Source organism: Belonocnema kinseyi, chromosome 7, assembly GCF_010883055.1.
Source record: "Belonocnema kinseyi isolate 2016_QV_RU_SX_M_011 chromosome 7, B_treatae_v1, whole genome shotgun sequence".
NCBI classification, from domain to species: Eukaryota; Metazoa; Arthropoda; class Insecta; order Hymenoptera; family Cynipidae; genus Belonocnema; species Belonocnema kinseyi.
The window spans coordinates 137,231,806-137,244,030 of record NC_046663.1 but is presented as its reverse complement, the minus strand read 5'-3'; positions in this window follow the sequence as shown (position 1 = coordinate 137,244,030).

Below are 12,225 nucleotides of genomic sequence, written 5' to 3'. Positions count from 1 at the left end.
GCTCCAAGGAGATTATGTTGAAAAATAAAAAAAAATTTACCCAAAAAAAATTGTTTTTATACTTCATTCTAAGGACTTATTGAACTACCCTCGTATCTTTCTTTTTCTTAGAAAAGACGGACCCGCAAAGAACATTCGAGAAGCTTATACACATCAAATAAATAATTAAATTTATTATCTGAACACATGCATGTGATAACCTTGAAACTTGTTTTTCGCAAATTCTGCCTTCACACAATTGCGCAAAATTATTTAATGACGTCATCAAATCTTCCTAGAATCTTCTATAAGCTTATACGCATTAAACAAATAAGGCAGGAATTTTCAAATCAAAACAGGATGCCATGTATAACCCTAATATCAAATTTCATTTGTCCACTGGCATCTTTTACGCATTAAGGGCATGCTTTTCGGTGACCACGTGACCAAATTAGTCCCCGGTTATGAACATTTTTTTTGGTGTTCCCTGCGTCCACACGAATTGAGATATCGTGTTTAAACTTTCACACATAAAATAAAAAGCACTACAGAACGTTTGTATACATCAATATATTGGTAATTTTAAAGAAAGTTTATTTATAAATTGATGGAATAGGATATTACCATTCGAGTTATAGCACTTTGCAGATCATTTTTGGTATGATGCATTTTAGATTTTTTTAGTCGCTCATATTGAGCACTGACACCAATTTTATACTAAATCGTCTAAACCTTGAAAAAAATTAATATAAGCAATCAAATTTGCACCTTCGTTGCAAATTAACAAATAAGTATCTGCACACACGTAACCTATCATTATTTTTTGGGTATTTTTAGCGATTTCTAGTGGGGAAAAAAAGAAACTTTGAACGTCGATAAAGTCGAGATCAAGTGACTAAGTTTGTTCATAAAATTTTGGTGTAAAATAATTTTAATTTTTTTGGTCCTAAAAATAAAAGATAAATTTCAAATTGAAAACATAGCAACATTAGCAATGTGCTAAAATTTACTCGTCGGAGTTCTCCAACCAACTTCCATAATTCTTGACGTTGAATCGATCAGCTGATAACAATTGTTGACAGTGAACCAACCAGCGGGACTCAGCGTCGGACTCGCCTTGTCTTTCGACCCAGGGCGAAATTTTATTTTTATTCTTGGAATTGTTTCATACCAGTGTGAAAAATCTACAAGAATATACAACCACTAAAAAATTTTAATTATTTTCTGAAGATGCACATTTCTCAAGATGGGACTTGGACGAATTTTCGAGTATTATGTTCTAAGATGTTCCTCGATTTTTTTTTAATCGAGGCATCTACTTTATCGACGTTAATAGTTTATTTTCTAATTCCTGTAGTATTTTACTCGAAAGCTTTCTTCGTAATTATGAACATTTTGATATATACAAACGTTCCTTAGTGCTTTCGGTATAACTTCCTAAATCCTAAACACGATATCTCAATCCGTTTGGACGTAGTCAGGACCGAAAATAATGAAAATCATTTCATTCTCCATACAAAAATTTGATGAATGAACTTAGTCACGTGATCTCGTCTTTATCGACGGCCAATGCTTCTTTTTCTCTCCGCTAGAAATCGCTAAAAATTCTCCAAAAATAATTATAGATTACGTGTATGCAGATACTTATTTGTTGATTTGCAACTAATGTGCAAATTTTATTGCTTACATTAATTTTTTTTAAGGTTTAGACGATTTAGTCCAAAACTGGTGTCAGTGCTCAATATACGCGAACCAAAAAATCCGAAATGCATCAAACCAAAAATTATCTGCATAGTGCTATAACTCGAATGGTAATATCCTTTTTCATCGATTTATAAATAAACTTTCTTTGAAACCATAAACACATTGATGCATACAAACGTTCTTTAGTGCTTTTTATTTAATCTGTCAAATTTTAAACACGATATCTCAATCCGTGTAGACACAGTGAACACCAAAAAAATGCTCATATCCGGGGACTAGTTTGGTCACGTGGTCACGAAGAGCATGCACTTAAACAAATTAAGGCAGGAATTTTTAGCTAAAGTATCATCTATCAGGAAGCAATAAATCAAATAAATAGTCAAAACAGGATGCCATACCTAGCTCTCCATATAAAATTTCACCTATGCACCTGCATCTTTTGCGCATTTAATAAATCCTTGAACCTGTTCACATAAACTTGGCTACAGACTATTGCGGAATCGTGACGTCATCAGGATCCTTCGAAACTATGAAAATTAGGATATTTTATTTTTAATTAGATTTCAACATTTTAAATAGAAAACGTTCTAATAGAAATAATTTTAAGATAAAAAATAAAATAAAAAATACATTAGAACTTGTAATTAAAATTACAATTCTAATGCATAAAATAAGTGTTCACTCATTAAAATATGGAATAATTTTTACATCCTCATCATTTATGGTTGAGAAAGTATTACAATAGGCCGAAATGTTACACCTCAGTGTTTAAACGATTTCCACTTCTTGAGACACCCTGAAGCCAACAATGAAGTTTTGACTATGCCGTCTGTCTGTATGTCTGTGAATATCATAACTATGTTTTATTTCTTGAAAATACTATGCTAAAAATTCTAAAAAAAATTTATTCAATGCTTTTTTTGTTAGGATTTGTGCTTTCGGTTTTATTTATCGAAATTACTATATAATAAAAGAAAATGCAAATTTTTGGCAAAACCACGTGAGATAAGGAAAAAAGTTGTATGGATGAATTGCAGCTTTTAAAAAATCCTCAGAAATTTTCTTAAATAATTTTTTGATAGAATTGATCACTTTCGTTTCATTTAACGAAAATACTATTTTAAATCATTCAAATTTTGAACCAAACAACGCAACATACGGGAAAAAGTCTTAAGGGGCAATTATAGCTTTTAAAAAGTCGCACAAAATTTTCTTAAAACATTTGTGATAGGACTTGTAATTTTGGTTTTATTTATCAAAATAATATGTAATCTATCGAAAATTCAAATTTTGAGCCAAATGACGTGAAATACAGGGAACAATTTTGGAAGAAATTTCAGTTTTTAAACATTCCTGAAAATTTTCGTTAAACCATTTTTTGATGGAAGTCGTCGTTTTTAATTTATTTGTCGAAATAAATATGCATATGCAAAAATATAAAATGTCAATTTTACGCCTTTGAAATATTTATGCAATCTTTATGAAATCTCTTACATTGATTTGAAAAAATAAAAACCTTTGAAATTTTCGGGCAGTCCTTTAAATCGATTGAAATCTTTATGCATTTCTTGAAATCTTTTCAAGTATGAAAAATCTATGTAAGTTCTTCACATTTGTGTGTAATCTTTTGGAATGTTTAAAAAAAGCTGCAAAGTCTTTGAAATCTTGAAAAGATTTTTAAAATTTGGTTGAGATATATTGAAAACTTGATGAATTCCTTTAACTATTCGAACAATAATCGTTCCGGGAAATGTCGAAATTGTTTGAAATAATTAAGATATTTGAAATTTCTTACAATCTTGTAAAAAATTTGCAATAATATAAAATATTTGAAATGTTTATATAATCCTTTAAACATTTCGATATTTTTGTGAAATTTTGCTAATCTTTCAAAGTATGTAAAATCTATATACATAGAAATAAAAAAGTCTACGAGGCTATATAAATACTTTTTTGTAGTATAAAAAAACTTTCTTATGTTAAAAATATATTACTTTTATATATGAATACACAATTATAAAATCGACTGTGAAATGATCATATGAGTTCATGAGTCTTATAACTAAATGATCTAATATGCACTTCTTATAGTTTCAAATTTCGTACAATATTGAAAATATATTGTACTCAAAGTTATTCAAGTACGTCCGCACATTCGATTTTAGAAATATCCCGACAAATATATATTTAATTATGGAACGTAGAAAATAGATGCCACAAAATTTGGAAATTTTCTTGAAAAAATTAAATTAGTGTTAAACTTTTTAATCTCCAAATGACTTGAAAATATACCTATCTTTTCACCTTTCTGTTTCATATATTCTATTCTTATACTTAGCAAAATAAATGTTTCATTGGAACAAAATGAAATACTACTACAGTGTACTTAAATCTTTGAAAAAATCGAAACATAGTCGTGTTTGATATCAAATCAATCAGGAATCGACAAGCAAGTATAATATTTAATCATATTTCAACTTTAACTATTCATTAAAGAACGCTAATAAGCATTATCGCGTCGGAGTGGCAAAAAGAACGTTCCCGCGAGCTGTATGTTCCACTAGCGCACATCTGTCCCATTCCTCGAAAAAAACCGAGGCGATACCGATGAAGGATGATTCGGGAAAACGAGACGGAATCGAGGCTTGAATGTTTTGAAATTCCGGAAGCTAAAATTTGGCCAGATTTGAACTCTTAGTAATTAATTTCATAATTTCGGTTTGTTTCTAAAACAATCGCATTTCTCAAAATTATTCTTGAATGATTTTGCACTTCCAGTCCAAAAGTATGAATAGTCTCAATCCTATAACTTAATTTTAAAACTCAATAAAAAACAACATACATTGTTTATGGCTTAACTAATTTTTTAAATGAAAGTTAATTAGAAATACTAGTTCAACACAAAAAAATCAGAACATGGAGAATTTTCATGGATTCAAAATCAGAAGAGTGGTTTTCAAAATATAACTATAGAAATGTTGAGGAGGGGCCAAAACAGAAAATTACATTTGCTGAAGTGTGGAAAAATTTTTAAAACTGATTTAGGAAAATTATAAAAATAATTATTCTGTCCTTTAAAAGTAATATGTTTGATATTACCGGCTCCAGACGTTTTACTACTGGTACTTCGGTCTCCTTTTTAGCAACTTAAGCCCAATTTTCAAACCGAAGTAGAAGCTCATACGTGTGCTTCATTTTTGGTTTAATAACTTTTATTTGTATACGGCTTTGCATGGGTACCCTCTGACGAGGCAGAATACATTATTGTGGAACACTACAAATTTTTATGTAAGCTTGATAAAAACACAAAATGTCGGTGCGTACAACTTTTCATATATTACAATAGGTAATAATAATATTGGTTATATGTTCGATTATGAGTGATTACTCACAGTAAAATATATGGATAAGTATATTGAAAAAGAAAATATAATACAAACAATTTTGATGAAGCAAAATATTCAACTGAAATGATTATGCAATTACTGGAAGAAATTAATAAAAAGAAATAATTACTGAAACTAATGTAAATAAAGGTTTTTACCATTATAACGTTTTAACTTTTTTTTTCAATTCTTATTTAATATATAGGGCATACAGTTTCTTATAAAAATTAATTTTTTTAAAATGGCCGAATGGTTCAAAATCTAAAATATTGTTAAGTTCCGATTTTTTTATGACAGTTCTTTAAAAAATTAATAACTCTTGTAATTTTAACAAATAACTTAGGCAAGAATCATCGCAAAGACAATCTTAGTTAACTTCGCAAACAAATTGTGTTTATTAATTTAAAAATACCTCATTTCTCAATATGTTTATGAATATTGTTTAAATGATTGATAATTATTATAAAGTTACAAAGTATCGTATGAAATGATCATCGAAAGACATTCTTAGTTCACTCCGTAAACAGAGGAAGCCTCTTCCTTAAAAAATGGCAAGCTATAACTATTTTAATTCAAATTTTTAAAATAATTAACAATGATAAATTTTCAAAGCATCATAGAAAAAAAATCAGCGGAAAGATATTCTTAATTAGTTATGTTAAAAAATGGAGCCTACTCGTAGAAAGAAAACCAAACCCTTAACTTTTCAATAGAAATTGTTTCAATAATTAATAGTTCTTATAAATTTGCAAAGCAACATACAAAAGATTCATCCGGTAGACATTCTTAGCTAAGTCCCTAAACAAATTAACTTGTAGAAAAAGGGCAAACTCTTAATTTTTTAAATTATCATTGTTTAAATAATTAATAGTTCTTGTAAATGTGCAAAGCAAAATAAAAAAGAGTCATCCGATAAACATTCTTACTTAACTCCGTAAAGAAATTGACTTCTAGAAAGGAGGGAAAACTCTTAATTTTTAATTATATTTTTTTTAATAATTAATATATCTTGTAAAGTTTATTTCTGTACTAAAATTATGAGTCGTCAGCCACAAGGAAAGTATTTTTAACAAAAAACGAAATATATTTTCGACTGAAACAGTTGACTTTTCAACCAAAAACATTAATTTTTTTCACAAAAAGATAAACACTTCTTACTTTCAAAAGAAAGAATAATTATTTGAAAAATTTTCTAAATCAGTTTACAAAAAAATTAGTTCAGCAATAAAAAAATGTATGTTGTTTGTTATTGAGTTTTAAAATTAAGTTGAAAATGAGACTACTTATACTTTTGAACTGGAAGTGAAAAATTATTTAAGGATAATATCGAGAAATGCGATAGTTCAAGAAATAAACAAAAATTATTAAATTAATGAATAAGATTTCCAATCTGGCCAAATTTTAGCTTCCGGAATTTCCCAAGTTAAATAAAATATTGGACCAAAACATTTAAGCAGCTGCAGTGGATTTGAGAAAAATTTACTGAACCATTTTTCAGGGGGGGGGGGGGGCGTACCCAGGTAGCCAGGTAGGGATTGGCGTCTGCCCGTAACAATATGCAATTATTACTTTCGTTATTTTCGGCTTACTTCTACCAAAGACCTCCTACCTAGCCCTTCTTTCGATTAAACGAAAATATCAAGTCTTATTTGTAAATGGTTGATAACAAAATTACATTTTTTCTAAAAAGTATTATTATTCCTTTAGAGTTTTGTACGCATCTGTCGTCTTTTGGCTTAAAATTTGAATTTTCGATTTTTGCATCGAATTTTCGACGGATAAAACCATAACTGTCAGTCTTGTAACGTTGAGATCCGCTGAAAAACTAAGATTTGAAATTTCGGACGATTCTAATACTTTCGGAATCATGAATGATGAAAGTGCAAACAAATTGCAAAATACATTCTTTTAAATAACATTAATGTTAGTACCTAAATTTAGTAGCTAAATAGGCAAGGTTTTAAAGACCATTCAAGTTTCATAAACCGTATTGAATTTTTAAACAAAACAAAAAATTTTCCATCCAATATTGGATTTTCAAACGAACGCAATTAATTTGGAAAGAAATAGTTGCATGTAAAACCAAATAGTTGAAGTTTCAAGAAAAAATCCAGTCTCCCCGGATTTCAAATCGGCATTTTTTTTATCTTTAAAAAAAGAGCTTGTTATATTTAAGATTTTGCCATTTTTTGCCTATTACAGCTATTATAGCCTATTATAGCTATATTGCTATACATATTGTATAGAATTATCTGTACATTTTATAGGTTATGTAAATAATGTTAAAAGTGAATAATGTAAAAACAAACATGTCACTATCAAAATTCAGAAAAAATATTCTTCAATGCAAAGAAAAGTTCTGTGAATTAAAGAAATATATTTAAACGAACTGTATCCTTAATTCAAGACAAATATTTTTCTGATATTTTCATAAATGTTTACAGTTGACATTAAATGCAATTTTGTTCAACTTTGATTACTATTTATTTGTTTAATGATTGCTCATGGCGTGGTATTGGCATTTGATATTCTAATATGGGTATTTATCGTGCTCAATTTCTAAAACAGAAACAAAGTAGCACTATTTCATGTACAACTTATTACTATAACTTAGATTTACTGACATTCACAATTTTGAAATTATACAGTCTAATTTTAAAAATTTTGAAAATAAAGTGATATGAATTAGGAAATACGACAAGTTCAAGTCGGTTGTGTTTAAAATTGTGGAATTTTAAAGGTTTGGTTTCAAACGTCTTGAAGTTACAAACATTATTTTTAATTATAATCTTTATTGTAAGAGTATTTCATGAAATATATCTAATTATCTCTCCAAATCACTAATTGAGTTTCATCATTTTTGAAAATCACTAATTGAGTTTCATAATTTTTGTAAATCGTTTTGAAGTTTTATTTTTTATGGCTTTTTCTTGTAAGTTGAGAAATTGACATTGTCCATAAAAAAAACAATAACATTTTTAAAACAAATGTATTATGTACATATTTATAACTTAACAATACATCGAAATATTTCAATTCTTTTCGCAATAACGTCTAAAAGAACTTCAAAAAATAGTTAATCTTGGGGATTTAATTATTTAATGACAATGCATATTCCTAATCACTCAGTGATTCAATCAGATGTAGAAAAAAATAAATAATACGTACGAGGCCATTAAAAAAATGTTGTAACGCCCTGGGGGGGGGGGCACCACGAGGTTCACTCCAAGATTAAACTTACACAGACCTTATGCAGAAAAAGCGACCGGAGGGGGGTCCAAAATGTCAGGAAAAAGCGTTAAGTATTTTTTGAACGGCCTGCATATATATGAGGCGTCACAAAATGGTCTCTTCAAAGTATATATCATTCGACACATAATTTCATGAAACGTATAGATTCATAAAGTATCAGAAAATTATTTTTGGTGCCTGTTTTGAAAATCTTAAAAATCAGTTGTATCTGGATGGTTTGAAAGATATAAATTCTAAAATCTAAAATTCTATCGAAGAACCCAGAACCTCATGGAACGAAAGTGGCCTGGAAATTTTTACTCAATATCTTCTGTTTGCTTCAGTAAATTTCCCGAGTACCCCATCGTTTGAATTGAAGGATTAAACCTAGAGGCGTAAATAAAAGCAGGTACTATATATATTTGGGACGAGAGGGCGGAGCACTTCTGACACTCCTGTTAGATCTCATTGATTTTGTTGCTTTTCATGAAATATTTTCTATTTCTTTTAACCGTCATCTCTACCAACAATTCTTTAAATTTTTAGAATTTTAAAAGCAAATTGTTCTCTTGTACAAAAAGGTATTATAATAAGGTATAATAAGTCAATATGAATTGAGAATAAAATTCTCGGTTACAGTAGTTTAAAGTTTATATCTTAATTTCAATTGAAATTCTTACTCAAATGGGATTTCTGTTCGCTAAAAATAAATATATATTTAGGTATTAATTAGGAAAATATATTTAATAAATAATTGTAAGAAAGGCGTAAAGGCTTCAACCCCTGTGAACGATACAAAAAATGTACAGAAAATATCCAGCTAATCGTACCAAAATGTCGATATATATAGTCCCTTCGTCCTGAAATTCGTGACGAAATTTCTGTACACGTAGCCCTGTCATTAAAAATGGTACACTTTGAAAATTGAAACGTGTATGGTTGAAATTAACATCAAAGGAACTGAGCCTAGAATTGACCAGTGTGGTATTTTAGATAAAAAATTAATAAACAAAAAATATTAAAAACTATGCATTTACTGATGCAGGTTCGTATTGTTTAAATTGAAACTAAATTTCTATTTCAGGTTGTAGACTATTTAGTAGTTATCTCAAGTTCAAAAACTATTTTAAAAATTGAGGAAAATATTTCCATTGTTAATTGTAACTAGCTTTAGAAGAATGCACTAGGCGAACTTTCGAATAAGTATGTCAGTTTAAAATTATTTAGTTAGTAGATAGGTAGTGGGTGTTCTGGCGAACATTTTTCCGTATGAATAACAAACTTGCGGCTAGAGCGCAGAAGGCTGTAAAATTGGTTTCCCTCTTTGTGCTGACTAATGAATCAAAGTTTTGAACGATTCACACTATCGATATTGGAAATCAACACTTAAAAATCATGGGAATGGATATTTTCAGCCCCAAAAATATGGAATAGGAGATGATATGATATACGATATCGCAATATTAGACTATTTGATACCTGCTATTTCCGGAATTGAAGTTTTTCACTCCAAAATAATATAATTTATGTATTAAATGTTTATCGCAATGGTGCTTCATTAAAAATTTCCAAGATCTGCAACCACTTTCGTGATATTATAACAATTCTCGGTAAACAAAATTCCATTCTGATGACGTCATAGTCGATTCCTGGAATCCTTATCTATGTGAACTGAATTAATTAAACGTTCTCCTTGGATATTTGCCGACAGGGGCGTCATATATCATATAATGTTAAACAATTTCTGGGGTAAACAAAATTCCATTCTGATCACATCACCGTAGTTCTAGTAATCCTTATCTACAGTGTTGCCGTGTTTCACGAATCTTGAAAGAATGAAAAAACAATTATATCAAATTACATAGAATTCTGAGAATAGTTTTCTTTCAAAATGGTATCATGCTACATGTATTACTGAGAAAATAAGGCATTATATCGTGCTTTTTCATGCTGGTTCGAACACGTTTCTCGGTAAACAAAATTCCATTCTAATGATGTTATCGTCGATTCATGGAATCCTTATCTATGTGAACTGAATTAATTAAACGTTCTCCTTTGATATTTGCCTACAGGGGCGTCATATTCCATATAATGTTAAACAATTTCTGAGGTTAACAAAATTCCATTCTGATGACGTCACCATAGTTCTAGGAATCCTTATCTACAGTGTTTCCATGTTTAAAATTCTTTCCGTACGAATAGAAAAAAGTAAGACGGAGTCTGTATCGCCTTGTGTGTGAATGCATATCCGTGTGAGTTATGAGGCGTGTATCCGCCTGAGAGTGGTTAAGAGTGCTAGGTGATGAGTCATCATCCCCCTGATAAATGAACCGCCAGAAGATATGATGACGTAAGTGGTGTCATATTTTCTGTATATTGATGAATTTATCGCTGAATATAATTGCTTGTTATTGCCAAGTTAATTCTGAGAAATAGTCGGTGTCTTTGATGTAGAGTGTGTGATATGATTATTTTGATGGTAATTTCTGAGAAATGTATTTTGCAAGTTTAAACAGGTTTCAGCAAAAGAGTGCAAGGCGGTGAATCCCCTATTGCAAATACCTATATAGGTCACTAATAGGATTCTATATAAGGATCCTATAAGTGACCTACATAAGATCTTATGTAGGATCACCTATATAGGTCAGTACAGGAGCCACCTATAGGAAATGAAACAGATTCCTGCATAGGATACTATATAGAATCCTCTTAGTGACCTATATAGGATAGATGATAAATCGGAAGTGTTGCGCAGCAGTTTCCTGTAGCAGATACAGCTGCGCAGTACTTCCATTTGATTATGCGATTGCCTAGTAGTAGGAACCTGTATAGGTTCTTATATGGATTCTAACCTAGGCAGAAGGACCCCATACCCTTACCATAGAATCATTTAGGATTCTATAAAGGATCCTATGCAGGAAGCTGTTTCATTTCCTATAGGTGGCACCTATACTGTCCTATATAGGTAACCCTAAACAGGATCCTATATAGATCACTTATAGGATGCTTATATAGAATCCTATTAGGACCTTTACAGGCACCTGTATAGGTATTTGCAGTAGGGTCATCATCCCCTTTGATAGCTGAGTCACCGCTCGGGAGATAAGATGATGACGTTGATGGTTTATTTCACATGCACATGAGAGGATGGCAATTCGAAGAAATGTTTATTAAAAACTTCAACAGAAATTTTAACTACAAATGTTTGCTATTATTTTGTTTAAGGCATAAAAGATGCATGTGTGAAAGGTATATAAAATCACAATAATAGTGTTCCATAAGGTAGATCAAATGCTCAGAGTCCCTTGTCGCTTTATTCTCGTATCAAGTGGTGAGCGAACGAGGACTAGAGATAACAGCCACACACGTTGCAAGCTCGTAGAATCATTCACGCATCAACAGTCTGAGACTGCATACATTTCATTGTCCTATGCTTTCGGTCTCTACAGATCACTTCTTCTTCTTCCTCTTCTTCTTCTTCTTACAGCTAACAAAATTTCAGTTTCGTAGTCCCACGACAAAGTTTGATATTCTTTCTTTTTGCTATATGCTCGGTCCGTCCACCTTTAGATGATGTATGCCTATGTAATAAGATATTAAAAACAATTTCGAGACTCAAGAAAGAGATTATAGATAGCATACTTTTAATTCCAGACAATATTCGAGCTGAGGTCGCATGTCTTTTTTATACACAGATATATGCTCGCTTTTCAGACTTCATTTACAAAGGTCAGTTTTTTGTCCATTACACGTTAAAGATTTAAAATAAAAGTATAAAAAATACAAAATATAATAAAATATTTGCAAATTTTTTCAATCATTCACTGAAGCTACTGTATAGTCTTGACAGAAATCGAGGATGATTCAATTTTGCGTTAAAATTCTTTTTCTATGTATAATGTTGAATCATCTAAAACAAAGAGGT